The following is a 15,422-nucleotide window of genomic DNA, read 5'->3' on the forward strand; positions in this document are numbered from 1 at the left end:
TTTATGTCACCTTTTCAAGATTTTTTAGGAAGAAATAAACTCGGTATTGTTACATTATGGTAATAGAAAATTCTAAAACAGCAGAATTTCATGGCATTTTTTTAGAAGCCACAGAAATGCTAATAAATGCCAAAAGAACATAAGAAGTGACTCCTGTAGTCTTGTCACTTTTGTCCAGTCACCAATGCTACATTTATTCCTGCAAGCAGAGGAAAGCCAAGATTTCCACTACATGGCTCCTGCTTTAATCTGAACGTACTGGATGTTTTTCCCAAACCACAAGCAGCTGTGGTTTGCCCAGAAAGAACGTTATGTCCCACTGGTTGTGCACATAGAAGAGGGATGGACTTTTTTTTTTTTTTTTTGTCAGTGATCTGGTTTTGCTTGGAAATGAGGCCCTCGTGCTGTGTTGGGGATAATTACCCATGCTCCAGCAATTTTAACTTTCTGGATGATTGATAGGAGAATGAACACAGGATAGAAGCAGAATAATTTGGCAATAAACAGCTGCTACTTGAAGAAATCCATGACTTCACATATGGCATTTTTCAGACTTCTGCTTTTATCCTAAGGGCTTTGATCTTTTTGAAATGTCCAGAAAGGGGAGAAAGCAAAGGTTTTGTTTAATGCCTAAACTTGTGCTGCAGGTTGTCATACTTTTATTAGTAGGATAAGGTAGTAATGGATCAGTCCGCTATGTTCAGAAACGAGTACTGTAGGTGGCTTAATATTTAATTTGTAATATCCGGATACACTACTTACAGCTCCATAGATTCTATGATAAATAAATCATGAAATAAGGTTAAGAATGGTCAAAAAGAGAATACAATAAATGTTTTCTTAAATCATTTTTGCTCAATAACTAATTAAACACAAAAAAACTACAAATTTAGGATTTCCCCATAATCATATTAAGTAGAGATGAACGAATTTCATATTTTGAAATTTGTTCACTCTTCGTTTGGTGGTAAAATGTGAATTGCGTTATGGATTTCGTTACCACGGAAATCTATAACGAAATGCCTCATAATAGAAGTCTATAGGCTGCAAAACAGATCAGTCCCGTTTCCATTATGCAGAGGAGTCCTCTCCCGCATAATGGAAACTGGACGTATTCGTTATGCAGGCCATAGACGTCTAGTATGACGGAATGAATAACGGAATGCCTCTAAAGGCATTCAGTTATAGAATTGCGATATGGTCCATGGTAACGGAATCCATAACGCAATTCACCTTTTACCACCAAGTTTCAAAAACGGAAATTCGCTCATCTCCAATAATAAGCAAAGGGAGGTTTGGGTACCTCGGAACCAAAGCCAAGTTCGGTTTCACGTTTTTCCACTTTAAAAGTAAATTACAGAAGTTATTCAACAAAGTCATGCACGACTTTGTGAATAACTAACTTTGGCTCACTGGATCCCATACATTTTAATACGGATCTCCGTACAGTATAAATCAGAAGTTATAAATGAAGCGACTTTGAATGTAACCTCCGAAGCTCGCTTTGCTTATCTTTACTGGTGACCTATCCTGAGCATAGGCCATCAATATCAAAACGTTGGACAACCCCTTTAAGAACCATAGCAAGTCAGCCACGGAGTAGCAGACCATGTGAAGATATACACAGCGGAGTCGCTAAGGATGTGGATGAAAGTCTCTGCTGACTCATTACATGCAGAGTTCCAAACCTCCTCTGACACTAACATCAGCACAAAAACTGTGCTGGCATCTGCATGGGTTTCCATGGCTGAGCAGCTGCATACAAGTCTTACATCACCAGGTGCATCAGCAAGCAGGGCCGGCCTTAGATTACATGGCACCCTGTGTGAGAATTCTTTTTGGAGCCCCCCCTTCCCTCAAACACACACATTTGTGACCATTACAAGGTATTAAATACACCAAATTAGCAGCATCCGTTTTAAATATAAAATATAACTTAATTTGATTCAGAAAAAAAACACAGCACACTCCCCCACTTTTGAAGGTCCCATAGAGATGAATGGAGAGAGCACTGGGCAAGCATGACCACTGCTCTATTTACCTTTATGGGAATTCTGGAAATAGCCAGGCCAGTGCTCGGCTGTTTTCAGAACTACTGTAGAAATGACTGGAGGATGGCCACACATGTGCTGCTGCCGTCCATTCACTTTGGGGGTTCCGTTTATGCCACCAATGTCAGACGTGAGGCAACCACTTTAAAGGGGTTGTCCGGGTTCAGAGATGAACCCGGGCATACCTCAATTTTCACCCAGGCAGCCCCCCTGACATGAGCTTCGGAGCAGTTTATGCACTGATGCTCTCCTTTGTCCTGCGCTAAATTGTACAGGTCAAAGGCATTTTCAAGAGTTCCGGTGAAGTACCAGGCTCTCCATGGGGCTGCCAGGAAGCTCGGTGATGTCATCGGCACTGATGGGCAGGCTTTAGCGCCCATCAGAGCACAGGGCAAGGGTGCGCATCGGAGCATGAGATGCTGCGATGCCAACATCAGGTGGGGCTGCCTGGGTGGAAATAACAATATGTCCGGGTTCAGCTCTGAACCCGGACAACCCCCTTAAAGGGGTTATCCTATCTGGCACATTTAAGACATATTGATAGGATATGCCATAAATGTCAGTTGGTGCAAGTTCCACCTCTATGCCACCAATCTCAAGAATGGGTCCCCGAAGTGAATGGAGAGCAAGCCGCACATGTGTGGCCAACCCTCCATTCACCTTAAAAAGTTAGGCACTGGCTTGGCTATTTTTAGAAGTCCATAGCACTGAATGGATAGGACACTGAGCATGCGCAGTAGTAGCGATGCCATGCCAAGACCAGAACAAGGCGCAGTACATAAATACAGCACCAGAACCAGGCACGGTACATAAATACAGCACCAGAACAAGGCACAGTACATAAATACAGTACCAGAACAAGGCACAGTACATAAATACAGCACCAGAACCAGGCACAGTACATAAATACAGCACCAGAACAAGGCACAGTACATAAATACAGTACCAGAACAAGGCACAGTACATAAATACAGCACCAGAACCAGGCACAGTACATAAATACAGCACCAGAACAAGGCACAGTACATAAATACAGCACCAGAACAAGGCACAGTACATAAATACAGCACCAGAATAAGGCACAGTACAAATATTAGTTTTCACAAAGTTTGCTGCTAAACTGCTTTTAGATCTTTGTTCCAGTTGTTTCTGTGATGTAGTGAAATATAATTACATGCACTTCATACGTTTCAAAGGCTTTTATCGACAATTACATGACATTTATGCAAAGAGACAGTATTTGCAGTGTTGGCCCTTCTTTTTCAGGACCTCTGCAATTCGACTGGGCATTCTCTCAATCAACTTCTGGGCCAATTCCTGACTGATAGCAACCCATTCTTTCATAATCATTTCTTGGAGTTTGCCAGAATTAGTGGGTTTTTGTTTGTCCACCCGCCTCTTGAGGATTGACCACAAGTTCTCAATGGGATTAAGAAGTCTTCTTAACAAGAATTGAACCTCTTTCCTTGAAGTTCTTGATGGTCCTATAAATTGTTGATTGAGGTGCAATCTTAGTAGTCACAATATCCTTGCCTGTGAATCCATTTTTATGCAACGCAATGATGGCTGCACGCGTTTCTTTGCAGGTCACCATGGTTAACAATGGAAGAACAATGATTTCAAGCATCACCCTCCTTTTAACAGGTCAAGTCTGCCATTTTAACCCAATCAGCCTGACATAATGATCTCCAGCCTTGTGCTCGTTAACATTCTCACCTGAGTTAACAAGACGATTACTGAAATGATCTCAGCAGGTGCTTTAATGACTGCAATGAAATGCAGTGGAAAGGTTTTTTTGGGATTAAGTTAATTTTCATGGCAAAGAAGGACTATGCAATTCATCTGATCACTCTTCATAACATTCTGGAGTATATGCAAATTGCTATTATTAAAACTTAAGCAGCAACTTTTCCGATTTCCAATAGTTATGTAATTCTCAAAACGTATTCACCAGAATAAGGCACAGTACATAAATACAGCACCAGCTCAAAACAACTCCACCCATCCTTACACTGTAGACCAAATGAGAGACTACAGCACTAATCAGACGGAGTAAGTGGCAGAATAATAATTTACATTTAGTTGCTTACAGTTATTTACCTACCTTTTCTTTCCATCTGCTTCAGACCACCATGATAACTTCTCCCTGTCATGATTTGTTTTTACAGAGTTTTCAGATCAGATGTCTTTGGCTTCTTGTTTTACCAACACATCCACACCCTGTATACTAACACAAAAAACACTTAGTGCCACATGCTATGCCCTGAATATAATAGTAACAGAAACTGTGCACCTGAATACAGTCACGTCACATACTATGCCCCCTGAAAATAAAGCACCACACACACACACACACACACACAGTGCCCTTAATGATATTGCCCCCCATAGAGACACACACACTGTGCCCCTTGTGTGCCTAACAAAAATATGTTTCCCCTCTGTGCTGCCGGAGGACTTGACAAATTTATGACGAGACCCCTGAATGTCCGTGCAACTAAATATTGTCATACAGGTGTTCAAAAAGTTGCAAAATGAGGATCTGAAACACGCTATGTAAATGATCCCCATTGTTTTAGAAGCTTAATACAAGTTAATGTTATTTCTATTTAGCCTGGGTCAAGTTTCCAATTAAGTTGGAGGTGGACAGCTTTTCTGGTAAACCTTCTGGGAAATGTTATTAGTTTTTCTGATCCGTCAGAATAACAGAAAAAAAATGGATCCTTTATTTTGACAGTCATTTTGCATCTGTTTTTGTCAGTAACATCTGAGATTCGTTGTTGTAGATGTGAGAAAAAACTCTGTGAGGAAGCATTTTCTCCTGTCAAAAAATATTGGATCTCTGACGGAACTGACAAAAACGGATGCAAAATGATGCTCAAAATTTTTGTGTTCTTCTAATGAAACACAAAACTAAATGATGATGTGAATCCGGCCTTAGCTCATTAAAATGTGGATGGTGTCATACAGTAGTGGCCAAAAGTTTTGAGAATTACATAAATATTTGAAATTGGAAAAGTTGCTGCTTAAGTTTTTATAATAGCAATTTGCATATACTCCAGAATGTTATGAAGAGTGATCAGATAAATTGCATAGTCCTTCTTTCCCATGAAAATTAACTTAATCCCAAAAAATCCTTTCCACTGCATGTCATTGTTGTCATTAAAGGACCTGCTGAGATCATTTCAGTAATCGTTTTGTTAACTCAGGTGAGAATGTTGACAAGCACAAGGCTGGAGATCATTATGTCAGGCTGATTGGGTTAAAATGGCAGACTTGACCTGTTAAAAGGAGGGTGATGCTTGAAATCATTGTTCTTCCATTGTTAACCATGGTGACCTGCAAAGAAACGCGTGCAGCCATCATTGCGTTGCATAAAAATGGCTTCACAGGCAAGGATATTGTGGCTACTAAGATTGCACCTCCATCAACAATTTATAGGATCATCAAGAGCTTCAAGGAAAGAGGTTCAATTCTTGTTAAGAAGGCTTCAGGGCGTCCAAGAAAGTCCAGCAAGCGCCAGGATCGTCTCCTAAAGAGGATTCATCTGCAGGATCGGAGTGCCACCAGTGCAGAGCTTGCTCAGGAATGGCAGCAGGCAGGTGTGAGCGCATCTGCACGCACAGTGAGGCGAAGACTTTTGGAAGATGGCCTGGTGTCAAGAAGGGCAGCAAAGAAGCCACTTCTCTCCAAAAAAAACATCAGGGACAGATTGATCTTCTGCAGAAAATATGGTGAATGGACTGCTGAGGACTGGGGCAAAGTCATATTCTCCGATGAAGCCTCTTTCCGATAGTTTGGGGCATCAGGAAAAAGGCTTGTCCGGAGAAGAAAAGGTGAGCGCTACCATCAGTCCTGTGTCATGCCAACAGTAAAGCATCCTGAGACCATTCATGTGTGGGGTTGCTTCTCATCCAAGGGAGTGGGCTCACTCACAATTTTGCCCAAAAACACAGCCATGAATAAAGAATGGTACCAAAACACCCTCTAACAGCAATTTAATCCAACAACAGTTTGGTGAAGAACAATGCATTTTCCAGCACGATGGAGCACCGTGCCATAAGGCAAAAGTGATAACTAAGTGGCTTGGGGACCAAAACATTGAAATTTTGGGTCCATGGCCTGGAAACTCCCCAGATCTTAATCCCATTGAGAGCTTGTGGTCAATCCTCAAGAGGCGGGTGGACAAACAAAAACCCACTAATTCTGACAAACTCCAAGAAGTGATTATGAAAGAATGGGTTGCTATCAGTCAGGAATTGCCTCAGAAGTTGATTGAGAGCATGCCCAGTCGAATTGCAGAGGTCCTAAAGAAGGGCCAACACTGCAAATACTGACTCTTTGCATAAATGTCATGTAATTGTCAATAAAAGCCTTTGAAAAGTATGAAGTGCGTGTAATTATATTTCACTACATCACAGAAACAACTGAAACAAAGATCTAAAAGCAGTTTAGCAGCAAACTTTGTGAAAACGAATATTTGTGTCATTCTCAAAACTTTTGGCCACGACTGTACCTTTCACTCGAAAATGTGCATGCTTCTTTATATAGATCTCAGGAATGTGTTAATGAAGCAAGTTCCACATGTCTAATTATGTATCCATTTTTATGTACCTACTCCTCCACACACACTTTATTAACCCCTTCCCAACATCCGCCATAATAGTATGGTTGATGTTGGATCTTTAAAGATAGAGCCCGCCTCGAAGAGGAGCGAAGGGGAAGGGGACGCGGTTACTGTGACTTGAAGCAAGAGGGCCGATGCCTCCGTGACTTCAAGTCTGACTAGAGAAGTGGGCCGGCAGGGGATTAAAGATCGTTTTTACAGCTTCTGCTTCTCTGCCTGCAGGAATAAAATGATTGTTACAAACATGCTGCTGGCTACTCTAAGGTACTGCTGCCGGTTTGGAATGTTTATTGGAGGTGACAGGCTCCCTTTAACAACTATAGATTGTTCTGCAAAAAAATAAATAAAATAGCCCTCACACAGCTCAGTAGACGTAACTATAACTATGTAAAGTTATGAGAGTCAGAAAATGGTGATAAAAAGAAAAAATCTTTTTTTTCCAAAAGTTTGAATTTTTTCAGCAACTGAGAATAAAGGAAACGGGAAATTGTACCGCACAGTGACTGCCGTAAAAACAAAACCCATAAAAAAACAGTGGTGGCATTGCATTTTGTTTTTCAATTCCTCCACATTTGGAATTTTGTCCAGCTTCCCACTACATCATATGCAATATTATGTGGTGCCTTTAGTTCTACTTGTCTTTCAAAAAGCAAGCCCTCATATGGCTATGTGAACAAAAAATAAATAAAAAAAGTTATGGCTCTGGGAAGGCAGGGAATAAAATAAAAATGAAAACAGAAAATTGCCATGTCAGAAAGGAGTTAAAACCTGTTCTAAGTATTTTTGTAATGTACTTTTTTTTTTTTACGTGTCCTACCAAAATACACGTCTAAAGTTCAGTAGTAAACAAGAGTATAGATTCACCTCTGGCCCCACTGAGTGTTGGACAGACCGGACCATTGCTGCTCTTCGAAAGCCTGGGTCTGGAAGTGCTTTTTCCATTCTTACCTGTGCAAGAGCTCACATATCATATCTCTGCTCTGCCTGCACCCACACTGCTAAAGCCTCAAATGCTATAGATTTTACCGTGGAGGTGATGGGTCCAACCACCTCCAGTGGTTTTAGTTACTTTGGTCTAAGAACATTTTCAGACCCATGTATGCCAGCCAGGCTCTAGAACAGCAGTGCTGATACAGGCAGGAACGGTGACGCTATGGCCTGTACAGCGCTCAGAGAAGCCAGAGGGGAATATAAGGGGAATATGTACAATACACAGCAGTATATTTTTCTAGAAAAAGTTTTTAAAAAAATAAATAAATAATTAAAGCACATTACAAAAATCATTTCCACCACATTTAGAACAGATTCAGGTTGGGTTCACACTAGCCTTATGGAGTCCGTTATGGCTTTCAGATATAACAGGGTTATAATGGAACATAACGGAATCCAGGATGGATCCTGCCCATAGACTTGCATTATGACGGAATGCAAAACGGATGCCTTAAAAAGGCATTCCGTTTGCTCTCCGTCCTAATAGAAAACAGGACTTAGTTTTTTGTCTTGCATAACGGGACCCAGATGGATCCGTTATGTTTTCCCATAGACTTCTATTAGGACGGAGCAAAACGGAATGTCTTTTAAAGGCTTCCGTTTTGCATTCCATCCTATGGATTCCGTTATAACCCTGTTATAATGGAAAGCCATAACTGACTCCATAACGCTAGTGTGAACCCACCCTTAGAAACACTTTAAATTTGGATTTATTTTTTCTATCTGTAATCATTCATTGGTATTACTATGAAAATGATTGTTGTAGTGTCATATTACAATTTATTGTAAACACCCAAATATTGTTTGGTATTATAAATTGAATTGAGGAGAATTGCCCCCATAGCTGTTTTGCACTCTAAGGGCTCTTTCACACTTGCATTGTCCGGATCCGTCGTGTACTCCATTTGCCGGAATTACACGCCGGATCCGAAAAAACGCGTAAGAACGCATAATTTTTTCCGGAAGCGTCTTTCCGGCTTTTTTGGCAAGATACTTATCCGGAAATCCTGAAGCCAACATCAACATCAGCCGACTGATCCGGAGAAACAACGTTGATGTTAGCTTCAGGATTTCCGGATCAGTCTCTTTTCGCGCCAGCCAAGCCCTTCCTACTTTCTGGCGCAGACGCAACTTCCGGATCCGTCGTTGCGTCGTAACAACTGAAGATGTTAGGACGGATCCGGAATAATACATTTCAATGGGCTATTATTCCGGATCCGTCGATGCGGCAAGTATTCAGGATTTTTGACCGGAGCAAAAAGCGTTCTGGTCCTGAACTGAAGACATCCTGATGCATCCTGAACGGATTTCTCTCCATTCAGAATGCATGAGGATAAACCTGATCAGGATTTTTCCGGCATAGAGCCCCGACGACGGAACTCTATGCCGGAAAAGAAAAGCACAAGTGTGAAAGAGCTCTAACCTGGCATTTCATTTCCTCTCTGGCCATAATATACATAACTTAAAGGAGTTCTCCAGGACTTAATAAAATTACTGAAAATACCTAAATATTACTTAAGTATTATAAATATATTCCCAAATACCTTTCATTAGGTGTAATGGCTCATTTTGTCTGGGGAACAATCATCAGGGAAAAAAAATGGTTGCCATCCTATTAGTACACCATATAACAAGGGTAACCCAATTCCACTATTAAAACATAGCCTTTACTAATAATCGTAAAAATAAATAGCCCTCAAATGATAAATAATAACAAGAATACAAAAATCATTTCCTGTAGAGTAATACATATGATACATTCAACGGTAGTGACAATTAAGGTACACAGCGGCACTCACAGATAACCATTGTCCTACCACTTAGTTGATTCAGGAATGTAGACATTGACCTTGGAAACAAGGAAATTCTTTCCTGATGTGATCCAAAGTGCTGTAAGAAAACGTATAAATGACGGGGTTTGGCAGAGTTGAACCCTATTTAGGTCCTATGATATGGCTGACTATTTGGGAATAGGATAGGGTGTATTAGGGCCAGCAATTGAGGGTAAGGTTCCAGATGGGGTCGCCCCCTTTTTAGGACGAGTGTCCTGTGGCAAGGCTGCTCTTGTTTTAAGTTATTAGGGCTAGCCGGTCAGCCATATCATAGGGACTAAATAGGGTTTACCTCTGCCCAACTCCGTCATTTATACATTTTCTTACAGCAAAATGGAGCCGCCATGACCCGCAATGCAAGTCAATAGGGACAGATCCGTTTACTCTGACACAATAGAAAATTGATCCGTCCCCCATTGACTTTCAATTGAGTTCATGATGGATCCGTCTTGGCTATGTTACAGATAATACAACCGGATCTGTTCATAATGGATGCAGATGGTTTTATTATCATGATGGAAGCGTTTTGCTGGACCCTGCCAGATCTAGCAAAAAAGCTAGTGTGAAAGTAGCCTAACTTGTCCTCATGTGTGATTAGGACAGGTTTTGTGTGTACTAATAAGACGGCAGCCATTTTATTTCCCCTGATAATTGTTCCCCATATAAAACAAGCCATTATAACTAAAGAAAGGTATTTGGGAATATATTTATAGTAAAGTAATATTAAAGGGCTTCCCCGTAGCCTTTCAGACTATTCCCCAATGTGTGTCGGCTTACAATTTAGTAGGGATAGAAGAGGTGTCAGCCCCTACCTGTGGAAGCTCAATCCGTTCTGGATAACACTGTTGGATGAGGAAGAACCTCTTTCACAACAGATACTAGACTTCTTTAGCTTTAATGTTGGCTCTGCAGCTATGGGGACAGTATGGGACGCCCTGAAAGCATATATACGGGGCTTATATATACAGTGAATTAAAAGACGTCAGAGGAAAACGAGGGCACTTACTGAGGCAATCCAGCGAGAGGTGAGAGATAGTGAGACTACTTATGTAGGAGCGCCTTCTCCAAAAACTAAGTCACTCTGGAAAGAAGCGCAACGCAAGCGCTTTTTTTTTTGTCAAACAGATATACTTTGAGTATTGGGAGACTGTAGGGAGTCTTTTAGCTAGGATAGCCTGCTCCCAGGACGGCCCAACTAGGATAGCATCTATAAAGACTAAAGAAGGGCATCTTAGTACTGAAGATGTGGACATACTTAGCACATTTCATAGTTTCTATAAGAAACTCTATTCCTCTAAACTGTCTTCCTAAAACTTACCTAAATGAGTTATCATTGCCTAAGCTATCGCCTGAAAATGCTTGCTATCTAGATACACCTTCAGAATTGGAAGAGCTTAAGATAGCTGTCGCCTCCTTTCCTAATGATAAGGGTCCAGGTTCGGATGGAATGCCAGCAGAATTTTACAAGAAATACCAAGACCAACTTCTCCCCCGACTCTTAGAAACGTTTAATGAAGCGTTGACTTTGGGTATACTGCCGGCATCCATGAGAGAAGCAATAGTGGTGGTTGTTCCGAAGCCCAATAAGGATCTGACCATCCCTGACTCATACAGGCCCATCTCTCTTCTGTCAACTGATGTGAAAATTTTGGCTAAAGTACTAGCCAACAGGCTTAACAAGGTAATTCTGTCTCTCATACATGAGGACCAATCCGGTTTTATGCCTGACAGAAGTACCTCTATCAACCTTCGCAGATAATTTTTAAATCTGCAGAGGCTGATGGATACTGAAGGTGATAGAGCGAGAATTTCTCTAGACGCTGGTAAAGCGTTTGACAGCATAGAGTGGGACTACTTGTGGTCGGTTATGGTGGCTATGGGCTTTGGGGCAGCTTTCCCCTCCTGGGTTAAATTGCTGTATCGATCCCTGGTTGCGAAAATTAGAGCAAATGGTATGCTATCTGCACAGTTTCCCCTCCACAGGGGTACACGACAAGGATGCCCCCTGTCTCCTCTTCTATTTGCAATGGCGATTGAGCCTCTGGCATTCATCCTGCCCGCGATGTAAAGAAACTGAAGCATCAATATGGCATATGTTTTGGGAGTGTTCAAAATTGGGGGACTTCTGGACGGGGGTAAGACAAACGATAACCAAAACAACTCAAATTCAGGTTCCCAATGACCCTAGGTTCTGGGTATTGGGCATTTTGGATTCAGCAGGTATTACTGATAAAAAGGCCCTGTGTGTCCAGAGGATGCTTTTTAAGGCAAGAGTACTGATTGCTAAGCATTGGATACAGGCGTGCCCCCCCTCTGTACGAGAATATATAAACAGGATGAATACTGTGGTACAATTTGAAAGGGAAATTTATATGAAAAGGAAATGTCTCAATAAATTTGTTACGATATGGCAAGATTGGCTAGATACCCCTGGCATGGCATCTGCAGCGCTACTTAGAGATTGTCTGAGGGACCGGTTGAGTCCCTATTTTAGGACTGGGCAAGGGATAGAACTAGTGACCCTACAATGAGCTACCCTAACAGTTCACGCAATATCTGCTATCGTACGTGAAGAGATCTAGGTGGTATAGTGCTGGAGTATATGAAGTGTCACCCCTAAAGAATGCAGTTGGGATAAGGGTGGGGTGGGGGGGGTTTAGTTGTTATGTTAGGAGGTGTCCGAGGAGCGGATTTCAATTCAGTGATGATTGTCATAAGATGTTGGCTATATTTATAACATGTTTATGATCTGAATTTGTTACTGATTCTATCCATGTCAAATATTGTATGATGTATGGGAACTTAAGGGGGGAAAAGGAGACACCTCTTATTTGTTGTATCTCTTACAAAATATATTACAATAAAAATTATGTTTGATAAAAAAAAAAAAGTTATATTAAAGTGGATATCCGATGCTGGAAATGCCCCTACCTTCCCTTTCACATGTCCGGGCCCCTCACACTGATTCTACTTAGCTGGCTCCCCGCTGCTTCTCCTCGTGCGCAGATGAAAACATCTGGTGTTGATCGCGAATATTCTAATCGTGAACTTTTATCGCGAATATATTACATTGCCGATTTTTCGCAATCAAGTAAATAATGACTGGAGACCACGAATTTATGGCGAATATTCGGCCAAAAATTAGCGAATTCGAATATTGCCTATGCCGATCATCACTATTGGGGACGAGCCCCCCTAGCATCGCTGGTGATGCTAGGGAGGCTCATCCCTGTCACTGCCTGCCATTGGCTGGACACTGGATGTTTTCATCCGTGCACAGGGAGAAGCCACTGCGGCAGTGAGGGGTACCAGAAGTGGCACGGGGAGCCAGGTAAGTAGAATCAGTGTGAGGGGCCCAGGCATATGAGGGGCCATTTCCAGCCTCCAGCCCAGGAGCTCACATAGGCTGGTGTTTCCTATAATTCTGGCATTATTGTACTTTATTTGTGTTTGCAGAGTGCTGCTGCATTGTCTTTTTTCACTGTATGTTTCTAGCCATGGAAGCGTGCACCTGCGCATTGGGATGTGCTAACTGACCCCCTTTTTTTTTGCATTTGTACTGGAGCTGAAGGTGTGGCTGACTCCTGTTGGTCTTGCACCCCTGACTAGCCTGTCTGCCCCATAGGCTGATTTTAATTAGAGTAAGGCTACATGCACACGATCCTATGTGTTTTGCAGACCCGCAAAAATAAACGGATGCCGTTCCGTATGGCATCCGTTTTTTTATTTTTTTTGCGGATCCATTGTAATAATGCCTATCCTTGTCCGCAAACTAGAAAAAAATAGGACATGCACTATTTTTTGGGGGCGGGGCAACGGAACGGACATACTGATGCGGACAGCACACGGTGTGCTGTCCGTGTTTTTTGCGGACCCATTGAAATGAATGGGTCCGCACCCTATCCGCAAAAAGAAAACAGAACAGACACAGAAACAAACAACGTTCATGTGCATGTAGCCTAAGTATAAGGTTGTAGCCTCCTCTCTTTATTGGAAGCCTTTTGGCACCAGGAGAGGTATATAGTGGACTCTCATTGCATTCATTGGAAGCCATTTGGCACCAGGAGAGGTATAGAGTGGGCTCAGCATGCATGTTGGTACCTGCATCCCTGGATTTAACGGAGGCCATTATGGCACCAAAAATGGTAAAAAGCAGAGTGGACCCAGCATGCATGTGGAACTTGCACTGAATTTTATGGTGGCCATTATGGCACATAACAGGTAAGATTTAGTGTTAGGCTGAGTTCACACGGGCGAGATTTCCGCGCGGGTGCAATGCGGTAGGTGAACGTATTGTACCCGCACTGAATCCGGCACCATTCATTTCTATGGGGCTGTGCACATGAGCGATTTTTTTCACGCATCACTTCTGCAATGCTTTAAAATCGCAGCATGCTCTATATTCTGCGTTTGTAACGCAGGACAGGCCCCATAGAAATGAATGGGGCTGAGTGAAAATCGCAAGCATCCGCAAGCAAGTGCGGATGCGGTGCGATTTTCACTCATGGTTGCTAGGTGACAGTCTATTCACTGTATTATTTTCCCTTCTAACATGGTTATAAGGGAAAATAATAGCATTCTGAATACAGAATGCTTAGTACAAGGTCAATTGAGGGTTAAAAAAAATAAAAGAAATTAACTCACCTTGTCCTCTTCATCGCGCAGTTCCCGGTCTCTTCTGATGAGCTGTCGGCTAAAGGACCTTTGGTGACGTCAGATCACATGCTCCAATCACATGGTACATCACCGTGGTGATGGAGCATGTGATCTGACGTCACCAAAGGTCCTTTAGCCGACAGCTCATCAGAAGAGACCGGGAACTGCGCGATGAAGAGGACAAGGTGAGTTAATTTCTTTTATTTTTTTTAACCCTCAATTGACCTTGTACTAAGCATTCTGTATTCAGAATGCTATTATTTTCCCTTATAACCATGTTAGAAGGGAAAATAATACAATCTACACTACAACTAACCCAAACCTGAACTTCTGTGAAGAAGTTCGGGTCTGGGTACCACAGTCGGTTTTTTATCACGCGAGTGCAAAACACATTGCACCCGCGTGATAAAAACTGAACATCGGAACGCAATCGCAGTCAAAACTGACTGCAATTGCGTACCTAATCGCGCGGGTTTGCCGCAATACACCGGGACGCATCCGGACCTAATCCGGACACGCCCGTGTGAACCCAGCCTTAGGTTGCTGTCTTATAGAGATCGCCTTGACGTTTGGCAGACGGGCCGAAATAATTTTGTACAAAATGTATTTGCCAAGAATCTTAAATTTGCTAAATAAGTGTAGCATTAGCACCAGAATGTTTTCTATAATTCTGGCATTATTGTACTTTATTTGTGTTGCAGAGTGCTGCTGCAGTGTCTATTTTTCCTGTATGTTTCTAACCATGGCAGCGTGCACATGCACATTGGGATGTGCTGACTGACCCCCTTTTTTTTTGCAGCTAATTGGAGAATGGCGCTGATGGTTTTAGCGCTAACAAAGATACATTCACCGAGCGCCCTGGCCCCACTCTCGCCACTTGTTTTCTGAGGGGGCGTAGAAACACTACTTGCGACAAAATCTGTCACAAGTCGTGTGTAAAAAGTGGCTTTTGGTTCTGAAGGTGAAAGTACCTTCTTTTTCTAAACAGAAGTTATTAACTGTGTCTCAAAGTCTACTGCTCATAAAATACTGTGCCATAACCCTGACTACTGCGGCTCTACATGTTCCATAAAGCACCGACCAGCAGCACAAGACTGTCTCACAGACTAAGTCACGCATGCGCATTTGTAGTATCTGTGTGGGCGCGCACGCCAGCGCAGCGTAGGCGGCATGTGCTGGTCCCTGTGTTCCAGCATCCGCGTGACCCTGACGTACAAACATTCTGTATCCGGAAGTGACGTGCGCGGCGCGCTGTATTACCGCTAG

Source organism: Bufo gargarizans, chromosome 3 (genome assembly GCF_014858855.1).
Source record: "Bufo gargarizans isolate SCDJY-AF-19 chromosome 3, ASM1485885v1, whole genome shotgun sequence".
NCBI lineage: Eukaryota > Metazoa > Chordata > Amphibia > Anura > Bufonidae > Bufo > Bufo gargarizans.